Below are 17,164 nucleotides of genomic sequence, written 5' to 3'. Positions count from 1 at the left end.
AAGAGGCAAGAGAATTGCTGAAAGAAGCTACACAGGTGTAGAAAGAAGCAAGAGAAGTGCAGAAAGAGGCAAGTGAGGTGGAGAAAGAAGCAAGATCTGCAGAAAAAAGCAACAGAGGTGCTGAAAGAGGCAAGTCAGCTGCAGAAAGAAACAAGAGAGTTGCAGAAAGAGGAAATAGAAGTGCAGAAAGAAGCGTCAGAGGTGCAGAAGGAGTCAAGAGGGGTGCAGAAAGAGAAGAAAGAAGTGCGGAAAGAAGCAAAAGAGGTGCTCAAAGAGGTAGGAGGGATGCAGAAAGAGGCAAGAGCAGTGCAGAAAGAACCAAGAGACGTGCCCAAAGAAGCAACAGATGTGCAGAAGGAGGCACGAGGAGTGCAGAAAGAAGGAAGAGAAGTACAGAAAGAAGCAACAGAGGTGCTGACAGAGGCACGAAGGGTACAGAAAAGAGAAGTGCAGAAAGAAGCAACAGAGGTACACAAAGAAGCAAGAGAGATCACAAAGAGGGAAGACAAGTGCAGAAAGAGGTAAGAGGGATGCAGAAACAGGTAAGAGAATTGCTGAAAGAAGCAACAGAGGTGTAGAAACAAGCAAGAAGAGTTCAGAAAGAGGCAAGTGAGATGAAGTAACAGGCAAGAAAGGTTCAGAAAGAGGGAAGAAGAGTGCAGAAAGAGACAACAGGGATCCATAAAGAAGAAAGACAGATGCAGAAAGAAGCATAGAAAGTGCAGAATGAAGCAACAGGGCGGCAGGAAGAGGCAAGAGAAGTGCAGAAAGAAGCAACAGAGATGCAGAAGGAGGCAAGAGAACTGATGAAAGAAAAAAAGTGAGATGCAGAAACAGACAAGAAAGGTCCAGAAAGAGGGAAGACGAGTGCAGAAGGAGACAACAGGGGAGCAGAAAAGCAAGACAGGTACAGAAAGAGGCATGGAAAGTGCACAATGAGGCAATTAGATGCAGACACAGGCAAGAAAGGTACAGAAAGAGGGAAGACGAGTGGAGAAGGAGACACCAGAGGTGCTGAAAGAACAAGTCAGCTGCAGAAAGAAGCAAGAGAGGTGCTGAAAGAGGCAATTGAGGTGCAGAAAGAGGCAAGAGATCTGCAGAAAAAAGCAACAGAGGGCTGAAAGAGGCAAGCGGGGTGCAGAAAGAAACATGAGCAGTGCAGAAAGAACCAACAGAGGTGCAAAAGAGGCAAGAGGGGTACAGAAAGAGGCAAGAGATCTGTAGAAAAAAGCAACAGAGGGGCTGCAAGAGGCAAGTGAGGTGCAGAAAGAAGCAAGAGAGGTACAGAAAGAGGCAATAGAAGTGCAAAAAGAAGCAACAGAGGTACAGAAAGAGGTGAGAGGGGTACAGAAAGAGGAGCGAAAACTGCAGTAAGAAGCAAAAAGTGCTCAAAGAGGCAAGTCATGTGCAGAAAAAAGCAAGAGCCGTGCAGAAAGAACCAACAGAGGTGCTGAAAGAGGTGTGAAAGGTACAGAAAGTGTAAGAGAAGAGCAGAAAGAAGCAACAGAGGTACAGAAAGAGGCAAGAGTGGTGTAGAAAGAGGGTACCGAGATGTAGAAAGAGGCAAGAGAGTTGCACAAAGAGGGAAGAGGGGTGCAGAAAGAGGCAGGAGGGGTACAGAAAGAAGCAACAGAGGTGCCAAAAGAGGCAAAAGAGGTGCAGAAAGAAGCAAGTGAAATGCAAAAAGAGGCAACAGAGGTGCAGGAAGACCCAAGAGAGATATAGAAACAAGCATGAGAAGTACAGAAAGAGGCAAGTGGGGCGCAGAAAGAAGCGAGAGCAGTGCAGAAAGAACCAACAGAGGTGCACAAGAGGCAAGAGGGGTGCTGAAAGATAAAAAAGGGCTGCAGAAAGAGGTAAGAGATCTGCAGAAAAAAAACAACAGAGGTGCTGAAAGAGGCAAGTGAGGTACAGAAAGAGGCAAGAGATATGTAGAAAAAAGCAAGAGAGGTTCTGAAAGAGGTAAGTGAGGTACAGAAAGAAGCAAGAGAGGTGCAGAAAGAGGCAATAGAAGTGCAGAAAGAAGCCACACAGGTGCTCAAGAGGCAAGAGGGGTACAGACAGAGAAAGGAGGGCTGCAGAAAGAGGCAAGAGATCTGCAGAAAAAAACAACAGAGGTGCTGAAAGAGGCAAGTGAGGTGCAGAAAGAGGCAAGGGATCTGTAGGAAAAAGCAAGAGAGGTGCTGAAAGAGGCAAGTGAGGTGCAGAAAGAAGCAAGAGGGATACAGAAAGAGGAGAGAGAAGTGCAGAAAGAAGCAAAAAGAGGTGCTCAAAGAGGCAAATGACGTGCAGAAAAAAAGCAAGAGCAGTGCAGAAAGAACCAGCAGAGGTGCTGAAAGAGGCATGAAGGGTGCAGAAAGTGCGAGAAAAGTGCAGAAAGAAGCAAAAGAGGTACAGAAAGAGGCAAAGAGTGGTGCAGAAAGAAGGTACAGAGGTGTAGAAAGAGGCAAGAGAGTTGTACAAAGAGGGAAGAGGGGTGCAGCAAGAGGCAGGAGGGGTACAGAAAGAAGCAACAGAGGTGCCAAAAGAGGCAGCAGAGGTTTAGAAAGAACCAAGAGAAGTGTAAAAAGAGGCACTTGGGATGCAGAAACAAGCTAGAGCAGCGCAGAAAGAACCAACAACGGTGCACACAGGGGCAAGAAAGGGACAGAAAGAAGCAGAAGGAGTGCAGAAAGAAGGAAGAGAAGTGCACAACGAGGCAAGAGAATTGCTGAAAGAAGCATTGGAGTAAGAAGCAAGAAAAGTGCAGAAATATCCAACAGAGCAAAAAGAGGCAAGAGGGGTGCAGTAAAAGGTAGGAGGGGTGCACAAAGAGGCAAGAGTGGTACAGAAAGAGGCAGGAGGGGTGCAGAAAGAAGGACGAGAAGTGCAGAAAGAGGCAAGAGAATTGCTGAAAGAAGCTACACAGGTGTAGAAAGAAGCAAGAGAAGTGCAGAAAGAGGCAAGTGAGGTGGAGAAAGAAGCAAGATCTGCAGAAAAAAGCAACAGAGGTGCTGAAAGAGGCAGGTCAGCTGCAGAAAGAAACAAGAGAGTTGCAGAAAGAGGAAATAGAAGTGCAGAAAGAAGCGTCAGAGGTGCAGAAGGAGTCAAGAGGGGTGCAGAAAGAGAAGAAAGAAGTGCAGAAAGAAGCAAAAGAGGTGCTCAAAGAGGTAGGAGGGATGCAGAAAGAGGCAAGAGCAGTGCAGAAAGAACCAAGAGACGTGCCCAAAGAAGCAACAGATGTGCAGAAGGAGGCACGAGGAGTGCAGAAAGAAGGAAGAGAAGTGCAGAAAGAAGCAACAGAGGTGCTGACAGAGGCACGAAGGGTACAGAAAAGAGAAGTGCAGAAAGAAGCAACAGAGGTACACAAAGAAGCAAGAGAGATCACAAAGAGGGAAGACAAGTGCAGAAAGAGGTAAGAGGGATGCAGAAACAGGTAAGAGAATTGCTGAAAGAAGCAACAGAGGTGTAGAAACAAGCAAGAAGAGTTCAGAAAGAGGCAAGTGAGATGAAGTAACAGGCAAGAAAGTTTCAGAAAGAGGGAAGAAGAGTGCAGAAAGAGACAACAGGGGTCCATAAAGAAGAAAGACAGATGCAGAAAGAAGCATAGAAAGTGCAGAATGAAGCAACAGGGCGGCAGGAAGAGGCAAGAGAAGTGCAGAAAGAAGCAACAGAGATGCAGAAGGAGGCAAGAGAACTGATGAAAGAAAAAAAGTGAGATGCAGAAACAGACAAGAAAGGTCCAGAAAGAGGGAAGACGAGTGCAGAAGGAGACAACAGGGGTGCAGAAAAGCAAGACAGGTACAGAAAGAGGCATGGAAAGTGCACAATGAGGCAATTAGATGCAGACACAGGCAAGAAAGGTACAGAAAGAGGGAAGACGAGTGGAGAAGGAGACACTAGAGGTTCTGAAAGAACAAGTCAGCTGCAGAAAGAAGCAAGAGAGGTGCAGAAAGAAGCAATGGAGGTGCAGAAAGAAGCATCAGATGTGCAGAAAGAGGCAAGAGGGGTGCAGAAAGAGGAGATAGAAGTACAGAAAGAAGCAAAAGAGGTGCTCAAAGAGACAAAAAGGATGCAGAAAGAGGCAAGAGCAGTGCAGAAAGAACCAAGAGAAGTGCGGCAATAAGCAACAGAAGTGTGGAAGGAGGCACCAAGAGTGCAGAAATAAGGAATAGAAGTACAGAAAGAAGCAACAGAGGTGCTCAAAGAGGCATTAAGGGTGCAGAAAAAGGCAGGAGAAGTACAGAAAGAAGCAACAGAGGTACAAAAAGAGGCAAGAGTGGTGCAGAAAGAGGGAAGAAAGGAGTAGAAAGAGGCAAGAGAGTTGCACAAAGAGGAAAAACAAGAACATAAAGATACAAGAGGGGTGCAGAAACAGGCAAGAGCAATGCAGAAATAAAAAAGGAAAGATAGATAGAAAGAATTGCTTAAAGAAGCAACAGAGGTGTAGAAAGAAGCAAGAAAAGTATAGAAAGAGGCAAGTGAGATGCAGAAACAGGCAAGAAAAGTACAGAAAGAGGGAAGACAAGTGTAGAAAGAGACAACAGGGGTGCAGAAAGAAGCAAGACAGATGCAGAAGGAAGCATGACAAGTGTAGAATGAAGCAAGAGGGGTGCAAAAAGAGGGAAGAAAAGTGCAGAAAGAAGCAACAGAGATTCAGAAGGCGGCAAGAGAACTGCAGAAATAGGCAAGAGAGTTACAGAAACAGGCAAAATAGGTACATAAGACAACAGGGGTGAAGAAAGAAGCAAGACAGGTGCAGAGAGAAGCATTGAAAGTGAAGGATGAAGCAACAGGGGTCCAGAAAGAGGCAAGAGAAGTGCAGAAAGAGGCAAGGGAGATGCAGAAACAGGCAAGAAAGGTACTGGAAGAGGGAAGACGAGTGCAGAAAGAGACAACAGGGGTGCAGAAAGAAGCAAGACAGGTGCAGAAACAAGCATGGAAAGTGCAGAATGAAGCAACAGGGGTTCAGAAAGAGCAAGAGCAGTGCAGAAAGAACCAAGAGACGTGCCCAAAGAAGCAACAGAGGTGCAGAAGGAGGCACGAGGAGTGCAGAAAGAAGGAAGAGAAGTGCATAAAGAAGCAACAGAGGTGCTGACAGAGGCCCGAAGGGTACAGAAAAGAGAAGTGCAGAAAGAAGCAACAGAGGTACACAAAGAAGCAAGATAGATTACAAAGAGGGAAGACAAGTGCAGAAAGAGGTAAGAGGGATGCAGAAACAGGCAAGAAGGGTACAGAAAGAGGGAAGAAGAGTGCAGAAAGAGACAACAGGGGTGCATAAAGACGAAAGACAGATGCAGAAAGAAGCATGGAAAGTGCAGAATGAAGCAACAGGGCGGCAGGAAGAGGTAAGAGAAGTGCAGAAAGAAGCAACAGAGATGCAGAAACAGGCAAGATTACTGCAGGAAGAGGCAAGTGAGATCCAGAAACAGACAAGAAAGGTCCAGAAAGAGGGAAGACGAGTGTAGAAGGAGACAACAGGGGTGCAGAAAGAGGCAAGTCAGCTGCAGAAAGAAGCAAGAGAGGTGAAGAAAGAAGCAATAGAGGTGCAGAAAGAAGCATCAGATGTGCAGAAAGAGGCAAGAGGGGTGCAGAAAGAGGAGATAGAAGTACAGAAAGAAGCAAAAGAGGTGCTCAAAGAGACAAAAAGGATGCAGAAAGAGGCAAGAGCAATGCAGAAAGAACCAAGAGAAGTGCGGCAATAAGAAACAGAAGTGTGGAAGGAGGCACCAAGAGTGCAGAAATAAGGAATAGAAGTACAGAAAGAAGCAACAGAGGTGCTCAAAGAGGCATTAAGGGTGCAGAAAAAGGCAGGAGAAGTGCAGAAAGAAGCAACAGAGGTACAAAAAGAGGCAAGAGTGGTGCAGAAAGAGGGAAGAAAGGAGTAGAAAGAGGCAAGAGAGTTGCACAAAGAGGAAAAACAAGAACATAAAGTTACAAGAGGGGTGCAGAAACAGGCAAGAGCAATGCAGAAAGAAAAAAGGAAAGATAGATAGAAAGAGTTGCTTAAAGAAGCAACAGAGGTGTAGAAAGAAGAAAGAAACATACAGAAAGAGGCAAGTGAGATGCAGAAACAGGCAAGAAAAGTACAGAAAGAGGGAAGACAAGTGTAGAAAGAGACAACAGGGGTGCAGAAAGAAGCAAGACAGATGCAGAAGGAAGCATAAAAAGTGTAGAATGAAGCAAGAGGGGTGCAGAAAGAGGCAAGAAAAGTGCAGAAAGAAGCAACAGAGATGCAGAAGGCGGCAAGAGAACTGCAGAAATAGGCAAGAGAGTTACAGAAACAGGCAAAATAGGTACATAAGACAACAGGGGTGAAGAAAGAAGCAAGACAGGTGCAGAGAGAAGCATTGAAAGTGAAGAATGAAGCAACAGGGGTCCAGAAAGAGGCAAGAGAAGTGCAGAAAGAGGCAAGGGAGATGCAGAAACAGGCAAGAAAGGTACAGGAAGAGGGAAGACGAGTGCAGAAAGAGACAACAGGGGTGCAGAAAGAAGCAAAACAGGTGCAGAAACAAGCATGGAAAGTGCAGAATGAAGCAACAGGGGTTCAGAAAGAGCAAGAGAAGTGCATACAAAAGTAACAGAGGTACAGAAGGAGGCAAGAGAACTGCAGAAAGAGGAAAGCGAGTTGCAGAAACAGGCAAAATAGGTACAGAACGGTAACAGGGTACAGACAGAGGCAAGAGAGGTAGAGAAACAGGTACAAGATGTGCAGAAAGAAGGAAGAACAGTGCAAAAGAACCAACAGAGGTACAAAAAGAGGCAAGTGAGGTGCAGAAGGAGACAAGAGATCTGCAGGAAGAGGCTAGAGAGGTGCAGCAATAGACAAAAGGGGTTCAGAAAGAGGGAACAAGTGAGCAGACTGTGGCAAGAGAGGTGCAGAAAGAGGGACGAGGGGTGCGGAAAAAGGGAAGAGGGATGCAGAAATTTGGAACAGCGGTGCAAGAGGAAGCCAGAGCAGTGCATGAAGTGCAGAACGAAGCACAAAAGGTACAGAAAGAGCCAACAGAGGTGGAAAAAGAGGCAAGAGGGGTGCAGAAAGGGGTAGGAGAGGTGCACAAAGAGGCAAGAGGGATATAGAAAGAGGCAGGAAGGGTGGAGAAAGAGGAAGAGAACTGCACAAAGAACCAACAGAGGTGCAGAAAGAGGCAAGTGAGGTGCAAAAAAAAGCAGGATAATTGCAGAAAAAAGCAACAGAAGTGCTGAAAAAGGGAAGAGGGGTGGAGAGGGAGGCAAGAGGGATGCAGGAAGAAGCAAGAAAGGTGCAGAAAGAAACAACAGAAGTGCAGAAAGAAGGAACAGAGGTGCAGAAAGAGGCAAAAAGGGTGCAGAAAGATGCAAGAGGGTACAGAAAAAGGCAATAGAGGTGCAGTAAGAGGGAAGAAGGGTTCAGAAAGGAGAAAGGGGGTACAGATAACAGCAAAAGAGGTGCAGAAAGAGGCAACAGACATGCAGAAAGAGGGAGAAGTGCAGAAAAAGAAAGAAATGTGCAGAAAGAAGTAACAGAAATGCAGAAAGAGGCAAGAGGCAAGAGAGGTACAGAAGGAAGCAAGATAATCTTGCACACCATTAGTAACAATTTAAAACCCATATTTAGCAATAAGTAACAGGTAACCATTCTAGGTTTGCAAAGGGCCTTCCACCACGCTGTAACACTTGTCGCTCCATTTTTAGTAATGTTTGAGCCATTTGAGCTAGAAATAAGGCTCCCCACACCATAATTTTAAATTGCCCCCGGGACCGCCCCTCCCGGGGGCTTAAAACAACTGAAGCATCTGCTCCCTCCATGCCATAGCAAACAGCAATGTCCCACGGGTGGGCACACTGGAACATTGCAGAAGCTGGCCCTGTGGGGTGGCAGTCTCCAGGGCCATCAAGGGCTTCAGAAGGGGGGCCACGTGGCCCCCTTCCAACATTTAACATAGCTCCGGGAGGTGGTGATCTCCAGGGCCAGGGGTCCATAACAGACCCTCACATTAACATCATTTGTGCCCCGCGGAATTGGTGGTCCCCAGGGCAGTGTGGGGAGGGGCAGAAGCCCCTCCCCACACTTCTCTATATTAAATTGGAGCCCCAGGGAGGTGGCAGTCCCCGGGGTGTGAGGAGGCATGTGAGGCCCCCCGCCCCTATTAAAGCAAAGCCCCGGAGGTGATGGTCCCTGGGGCAGCGTGGGGGGCAGGAGTCCTCCCACACTTTTTTTGGGGAAAAGCCCCGGGGAGGCGGCGGTCCCCAGGGCTGCGGGGAGGCTGCGTGCCCTGACACAATATGAGGAAAGCCCCAGGGAGGTGGTGGTCCCTAGGGCTCGGGGGCCCGTGAGGCCCCCCGCCCAAATGAAACCAAAGCCCCGGGGAGGTGGTGTCCCCAGGGCAGCGGGGGGCACGTGCCCTCACACATGATGAGGAATGTCCCGGGGAGGTGAAGGGCCCCTACACCATAATTTTAGATTGCCCCCAGGACCTATCCCTCCCAGGGGCTTAAAACAAATGAAGCGCGGTAGTCTGCGCTTCATTTTATTTTTAGGTCTCTCCTGAGTCTGCGCCTGCGCTGGTCTGGCGAGACATTTAGTGAGTGGGGGCTTTAGAAATGCGACCACAAGCTTTTGCTTGTGGCCTAAGGCTTGCTGTTACGCGCGCGGGCACATGCGCAGTCGCCATCTGGCTTTCCTCTTCATGGCTCATTAAGCACATCACTCACGGGCAGCGCGCGATCACGAACACTTTCAGTTTCATGGCCGCGCGGCTAATGCTTGTTGTCTCTGCTGTTATTCCATGTTTTGAGCGGTCCAGTTTGTGCTAATGTGATAGCATGGTTATTTTCATCACTGGTGTCTGCTTACTGGTGCTCCTGCTTAACTAAATTTCAATAGTGCTATTATTGCCTGTGGCTTTTGCCCCTGTCAGGTTTTTCACGTTTATGTTGGTTGTTTACCGCTAGCTGGATGAAAGTCCCTGTCCGCCGCAGCAGATGGCTTTGTATTGAGTGAATTGGAGAGGCTGTCAATCTCCATTTTGCCCTCCCTCTGCGCTGATCCTCAGCATCTCTGAATCAGCACAGCTAGAGTTAGCAGTACATTCACTGGTAGCATGCTTGGTAGAAAGACTGGATGTGCAGCAGAGTAATATTTGAGCAACATGAGGAAGAGTGCCCTCAACTAGCCCCCGCATGACGAGTGGCATGGCAGGCAGGACTTGGGCGAGTCCCAACAGCATTGTTATCTCTACTTCGCTCTAGCTACTAAAAACAGGGTTGGCTCATAGTCACTTGGACGCTGCAGCGCCAGACCGAGAACTTTCTAAGGAGTGCATATGGGTTTGTCATTGGAATTCCTGGCTACCTACTAATGAAGCCATAACCAATACACCATCCTTTGGGGGGACAACAGGAATATTTAAGTGATGAGTAAAATCTTTGTTTTGTTAACATGTACTTAAAACAGTCTCTCGAATGAAAAACCCACACACCACAGTAAAGTCTTCCACAAGGTGTTTCACGATCTTCTTGGAGCAATAAAACCTTCAACTTTAATAAAACCTTTGAAGGAGTGCTTGCCTTCCCCACAATTTCTGTTGTAAATCCAAGTAAGGTGGAAATGGGTGTTTCCGCTCTAATAAGGAATTTGGGGGCATATTATCAAGCAGGGCGTTAAAAATGATCGCAGTTTTAGCGACAGAAAACTGCCGCTAAAGCGGCGATAATGGGCTTGATAATAAGCCCTGGAGAATTCCAATAGAAGCCCATGTTCACACCAGAACATGGGTTTCTATTGGAATTCACAAGGCTATATTATCAAGCCCATTATCACCGCTTTAGCGGCAGTTTTCTGCCGCTAAAACGGCGATAATTTTTAATGCCCTGCTTGATAATATGCCCCATACTGCGTGGAAGGTATCACCACTTCTCCATGGTTTACTCTGCATTTTTCGCCAAGTAAAACACAGCGAAAAATGTGTGAAGGAACACTGCAGGATTCTCAGTTTTGCACTCTGATGTGATGACTAAATGTGCTGTTAATATACATTACAAGCTGCATAACTGAATGATCCATGAATACTGCATCAGTGAAATACCAAACCTCCGCAGTGTATGTCTTTCATTGGAAGTGTCTTATGAGGCCAGTTTCTTTTAAAGGTCAGTACCACTGTGGAAAAGTCAGTCATATGGTAGCTTGCCAGTCAGCCTCTGCGCGTAGCGTTCCTGCACTAGAAAGAAATTAGCATTATCCCTTCACAAACAGGAACAGGAATAGAAAAATCAAGCAAACCCAATAAGTGGGACCTTGACCCGAAGTTCCATTAATATTTATTTTATTAATATTTGTGTTATTACATCTCCTTTTGCATCCTTCTCCTGTAACTGTTGCCTCAGCAAACTTTCCTGAATTTTCATTATTTAAAGTGACTACAGGGACCTGCCTGAGTTTAAAGATAATTTACATTTTGGAAGAGCGCTACATTAGCAAATGAAAACCCTGGGACATGCTACGCATGAAAACAAAAATAATATAGGGGCATATTAGCAAGAAGAGGCGCTAATTATCGCTAACCCAGGTTTGCTGCATTTTTTTTTAATCGCTGTCTATCGCTGGATTTCATCGCCAAGATAGTACATTATTAGCAACGCTTATCTCTAAGGCAATAAAAAATCCAGTGATAGCGGCGAAAACCAGAAATAGCGTAAGAATACCAGCGCTAAATTAACTGCGCTAATGAAAAGCTTGCTAATAGGCAAGTGTGTACTTAACCTAACAATCCACCCCCCCATTGACAAGATGGCTTAGTCAAGTTTTTATCATGCGTTAAAATCAAGCAATAATTTCGGTTAGCGAGACTTTTTTTATCGCTTCGCGGGCACTGATAATAGGGGGAAGTTGTGTTTGCGACTGTTTCCCTTTACTTTTAGTGAGGAACGCCTACTTTGCATGTCATTAGCGATAAATATCGCTGACATGCAATGCGGCAAAAAACCAGGTGCTATTGCCAGTAAACTGTCGCTAACAGCTGTTAGCGACAGCTTGCTAATAGGGCGATAAAAATATAGCCGCTTTAGCTGCAAAAAGTCCCGCTAAAGCGGCGATACAGCCTTTGATAATATGCCTCTTATACTTTATTATTCAATGCATTTGTGCCTCAGGAATAAGACATTACGTTTCACAATCATCGGTGATTTGAGTTCGCAGACATGAGAGAGTGCTCAATGCCATCTGTGTGAGCAAAGTGTTCATCTCCTCAGAGGTGGGGTAAGGACCGCCCTTCCTCAAGGGAGCTTGGATTCAGGGACTCCACTACAACTTCTGCAGAACCCACTTCCAGTTCATGAGGGCTCTGCAGACCAATCACCAGCCCCTTCTCCTCCTCAATGATAAGATTGAGCAGCTTCAGTTGCCGGGGGTTGTAGTTTTCCATTCGATTGTGTACCTCCATGTGATGTCTCAAATGTACCTAAAATTAAAGAAAGACATTTATTTCATGAGGGATCTTAAATGCAGCCCATAGCAGGATCCAGTTTATTTAACTAGATTACAGAGACCAACAATCACAACCTGCCTTTATATACAAAATACATTATGTAAGCTGCTACACAAGAAAACTATTACATACAAAACATAAGTATTGGTAAATAAATCGGTCTAGAAGGTTTAGTAATAGTGGAAACGATTTAGCAGAGAATTAGCATTTAAAAGCTAGGAAGGAAATCTCTTTAGCCTAATGCAGATGCTAGAACTAACTTTTGGAACTTGGGGACATATTAGCAAGAAACGGCGTTAACATTATCGCCCCTTTAGCAGCAGAAAACTGCTGTTAAAGCGGCGATAATGGGCTTGATAATACGCCCTTGTGAATTCCCTTAGAATCCCATGTTCTGGTGTAAACATGGGCTTCTATGGGAATTCTCTACGGCGTATTATCAAGCCCATTATCGCCGCTTTAGCGGCAGTTTTCTGCTGCTAAAGCGGTGATAATGTTAACGCCATGCTTGATAATACGCCCCAAGATTTTGTAGGTTTGACTTGGCATGGCAACTGTTATAACTTCTTTAAACTACATAGAGTAGGCTTTGGCTCCAGACAGAGGATTATCTCTCTCACCGTATGATAGTCCCAGTTTAATATATCATTCAGCACCCTGGGTAGCATTTGCACTGGAAAGTAGGAGCACTATTTTACACCACAAAAGTAAACTGAATCATAACATGAAATTATTTATTTCATGTATGCACTTTAAACAGAAAACAGTTGTTTAGGTTTTGGTTTTACAGTGCTGAAGGCATTTTCTAATGTTTTATCTGAGATTGAAAATGCAAGAAAGACTTATTAGTTGAGTTTACGCGTTGCTTTATGTAGTGCAACAGCCCTAGCACATTTCGTTTTACTATTTCAGATATTAGAAGTGGAAGCACAATGTAAGGCCTTTAGCTCTAGTTTGATTTAGCTATGCTGGCAGCAATGAAGCCAATGGGTCATGAAGGCTATCGGCTCAGATGAAAACCCAAAATATAGGGGCATATTAGCAAGGGCTGGCGATATAAATATCGCTGCTTTAGCGTCCGTTTTTGGGCGAAAAGCGGCGATAATTATATGGCAATATCATCAAGGACACGCTAGCGCGCGTTTCCTTGATGCAGAGCCCGTTTTTTCACAGCCTCGCACCGCTAATGAGATGCAAAGAAGGCGTGGCTGTGAAAACAACACATGTTAATATCGTGAAGGCAGCTTCAAAACTAGACACTAGATTTAAAGAAAACCAATATATATTTACTATATTCCTTAAGTGTTAAAGGATGTGCACTTTAAAAAAATATATATTTGTAATAAGATAACAGATGTGCAATATTTTTGCACCAGCAAGTGTATACATTAAAAGTTATTGTATACCAAATAATGAAAACCATTTGGAACTTTAAACAAGCATTGGCATAGCCAATAGGTCTCGCCTTTGGGACCTTATAAGTGTTTAGCCATGCAACAGTTGATGTTGTTGCACCAAGGATATTGTGCTGCATAACTAAATACTTATAAGGTCCCAAAAGCGAGACCTATTGGCTATGCCAATGCTTGTTTCAATGGGAGCCTGTGTTGTCGGTCGGAACACAGGCTCCCATTGAAGTTAATGGGAGATAGACCGAACGGTGTTTGGAAAAATAATAATTGGTCGGAACCAATTCCGACAAGGGGTCGGTCGTAATGAGGTCCTTCGTTGCTTTGTTAACAAACATTTTCGTTCTATGATGTGTATAGATGCTGATGTAAATGCCATGTTTATAGACATTGATATATGCACTTATGATTTGGACCACTAAGGCCATATTATGGCAGAAATGCAATAACATTTGTTGTGAAAAAAAATATATATATATATATATCCTGGAACGATCATCAAAATGATATGCTGAACTTTCATCAATTTACAGTATTGGAACAAATTAAAAATGACCAAAATGTAGTCAATAGCAGTTTTAGAAATGAGCATAGAGAGCGTCGGATTATCGCTATTTACCAACCATTTAGAAAACAGCATTGCATATTCAAAAGGGCTATGTTAATCTGTGTCGCCGCTAATCTGATGAATTATTATACATATTTGAAGCCAAAATGTTCCAACAAAATTCTTGTTCCTGATCAAATAGATGCTTTTGTGCTTCAGCTGAGGTTGACTTCATAAGACTAACACACCTAATAACAATTAGTTATCTCATGCTTTCATACTCATCCACATACACTTCAAGACCCCACAGGCCCTATTAGTCAATCAATACATCTATGATGAAATTGGCAAAGAAATACATAAAAAGGATATTTTATTTGAAATTTAATTTCTATATTCATTTTTTCTGATAAAAGCACTACAAATGCGTAAGAAATATTAAAAACAGTACATCCATAAAAAAACAATATAAAAAAACATGAAAAAACTACTAGGAGAGACAGCAAAAATACAGTGTAAACAAATAATCTCATCACTCGTTCAGTTGTTTCCTATGGAATGTATCTATTCATGTGTGTTAGAGGCTACAGCCTTCTATATTCTGTTAGACCCCCACACATTCCTTGGATACAACCCAATCCTGTAAACCAATTCGTCGACGCGTTTCAGTGGTGTGAGTCTTATTGCGACCACCTTCTTCAACACAAAATATGATATACAGTCTCCCTTGGAAAAATCCCTGAATGTTTCCCTTGGGTGCACCTGAATATTCAGTATCCGCTGCTTGTGGTAGGTGGGGCTCACTTTGGCTCCAAACACCATTTATATAATTTCTATTCCTCGGTGGGAATCCTGCGTTTGTTTTATAGATTCTTGTAATTGTCTCCACCCTCTTGATCCTGTGTAGCGGTCCGTTATATTATTAGGGATCTGCCAACTGTTATGGAGATTCGCGCTGTTTCAACAATTATGTTATTTTCAAATGGGTGTTGTTCCCAGATGCCTTCATGTGATGTCAGGCCGCGTGCTTGATTCAGCGTCAGGTTGAATGGGTCCTACCTCACCAACAGTTGAAGGATTATGGTTGACCAGTATAATTGTGATATGTGCAGTAACTCCAATTACTGCATCTCGCAGTTCTGATTTGTGCAATAATCCATGCACCCCTCTTCATTTTTCCCTTGTAAATTTCAGCAGGACCTATTGAAATTGAACGGTGGGAAGATGCCCACTAAATAACAGGTGGTGCAGATTTTGGTGCCATCACCAATAAAATCAACAGATAGCCAATAATTGTAATTGGGTGCAATTTATCGCACCTTTTTCCAGTCTCACCATAACAGAGTTCATGGGGCGAGCTGACCACCTTAATATTAGCAGTGAGCAGTTAACTCACTGAGCTGCCTTTTTCTTTTTTAAAGCTCCATCATTAAATTAGCCATCTGCATCTAGTCTGTTTTATGTGGATTGTAGCAAAAATAGAGCAGGCAGTAAGACACCATGCCCGCCATGCCAAAATAACTCAAGAGAACCCTGTCATAAATGAAATTACAGGATCCTTGGAATCTAATTCATGATACCTGATATAGTCAACTTATTTCTGAGACCTAGAAGTGTCAGAAAACGTCTGCAGAAGGGCTGGATTCACAATTGTTTGCCGCAGCTTAGAGCAGGAACCAAATTTGCTATGTAACATTGTACAAGCGCAGTGGCGTAACAGAACTTGAGCCTCGCCCCCGCAGAGTAGACGGAAGGCCCCCCCCTCTCCGGTACACGCAGTGTTTAATTTGAGCCGGAGCTTTCCGGTGCTCGGCACCAGCACCTAATTGTAAACATCACAAAAAGAAAGGCACCTTTCCAAAACCATTTGCTCCAGATAGTTAGTACTCTTGTAAGACTTTACATTGATTTGCAACAATTTAGGTGGAGGACAATGCATTAGTAAATCTGCGTTAATATGTCAGATTCCATTCTTGATAAATAAACAGCCCACATGTATCTGCAGTCAAAGACTCCATTCTTCGAGGCATATTTACTAGAAAATGTTGAAGCACGGAGCTACGCCAAATCTGGCAGCGCCATGCTCCGACATTTTCAAAACGCAGGGATGCACCGTATTTACTACAATACGGCGCACCCCTGTGTCTTCCCCAGTGCTAGTGCGAAAATTGTCCGCCTACTGCCAACGCAGGTACCCTTGCACCAAGGTTGCAGGGAATGACTGTTTATGTTTAGGAAGCTGTCCCTTCCTGCATATAAATAAACCATAATGGATATTTGTTACTTCTATGTGTGCTGCATTCTACAGCACACATAGAAGTAGCAAATCATCATTATTTAATGATTGTTCATGTGCAGGAAGGGACACCTTGCTGCACATAAATAATCATTAATGGCTTTTTGATCTTTTTATGTGTGCTGCAGAAAGTAGAACACAGAAAAAGGAAAACTGAAGAGACTTAAAAGCATTTATTCTCTTGCGCCATTCTAATGCATGCTCTTTCATAGTGTTAGTTTTTGTCGCTGCCACAGATTTGCACCTCATTGTAAATCTGGGGCAGTGTCAAAAAGCAATGGGTGTTGTGGTGGAACGACCACCCCAACACCCATTGCACGCCCCTTTGCCACAGAGGACTGCAGCGGAAAGTGGCATATTTACAAGGTGGAATTAAGTCACGCTAAGTGGTTTAGCGCCACCTTGTAAATATTGAAAATGCGCTACGCCACCGGAGCATCAAAAAAAGTGACGCTCCGGTGGCGATAGTAGGCCCCTTAGTGTCGCTTCCATCCATTTCAGAGTTTTAAGGACCAGATGAAGAGTGGAGTGGCGAAAAGAATCTCAAAAACTCGAACATTCAAAATAAACAAGCCCATAACACATTTTTAAGCGAAAACCTGGCAGAACTGCATCAACGAACGTACTTGACTACACACACGTACTTGACTACACATAACAATTGCAAAACTCTTTGCGGTTCACATTTTAAGAGCGCTTAATGAAAGTGTTCTTGCCCAACATTGGGACTACTTTAAAAGGCAAGGCAATGAGCTAGGTATGTACCATCTAAATAGGGGCTGATAGGTGAACAGAAAAGAACAGCTCTCTTTGCCCAGTTGTGTATCTCTAACAATCACCAACAATAACTATTCTAGAATGTCTGTTTGTTCAATGAGGTCAGCTCAGGTTTTGACATCAGTTTTGACATATTTCTCCGGATTGTGGGGGAAAATGTAGATTTTCCTAGTAATTAATGAAGGAAAGACTTCATTTTATTAAAGATGGAGGTGAGTATTATGTTTTCTAATCTTGCATAAATTTAATAGCAGCAGTAAAGATAAACACAAACTACATAGCCCAAAATGACGAACGACAAGCTGGCGAATGGAAGATTACAGTGTCGTTGTAGCATTAACCAATCACGTGAATGGTCCAAGTATAATGTCCAAATTGACTGCGATCAGCCCTCTTGTCTTGTGCGGGGAATTAGATAGGACCAGAAAATAAAATAAAGGGATAATGGAAAGAACAATGAGACTAGCCAAAGTCTACCTAGCGAGGTTCTGACAAAGATCTATAAACAGGAGTCCTCGTGTAGACGCCAAGGTTGAAGACCCAAATCCATGAGGTAATGAAGAAGGCAAATAAAACGTAGAGACGCCACTTGGCTGAAGACCATGTTTAGGAGGAAGAAGGTGGCAACGCTGCAGCTGCTGACGGAGGGGGGGGGGAGGGGGGGGAGAAAAAAACACATGTTAAGGAGCTG

At 44.2% G+C, this 17,164-nt stretch overlaps 1 protein-coding gene and 1 long non-coding RNA gene across 2 annotated transcripts in view; one reads left to right on the top strand and one right to left on the bottom strand.

Moving 5' to 3' along the window:
* The window catches only part of LOC144791504 (uncharacterized), a 165,339-nt gene that overhangs the window by 135,894 nt on the left and 12,281 nt on the right, over positions 1 to 17,164 (top strand). The window lies entirely within an intron of this gene.
* LOC144791505 (uncharacterized) overlaps positions 10,846 to 17,164 on the bottom strand; it is a 164,679-nt gene continuing 158,360 nt past the window's right edge. Inside the window, exon 3 of the long non-coding RNA XR_013602405.1 lies at positions 10,846 to 11,417. This is a non-coding gene — a long non-coding RNA (uncharacterized LOC144791505). The remainder of the gene's footprint in view (positions 11,418 to 17,164) is intronic.

This window comes from Lissotriton helveticus, chromosome 11 (genome assembly GCF_964261635.1).
Source record: "Lissotriton helveticus chromosome 11, aLisHel1.1, whole genome shotgun sequence".
Taxonomy (NCBI): Eukaryota; Metazoa; Chordata; class Amphibia; order Caudata; family Salamandridae; genus Lissotriton; species Lissotriton helveticus.
This window is presented reverse-complemented; position numbering and strand designations above follow the sequence as displayed.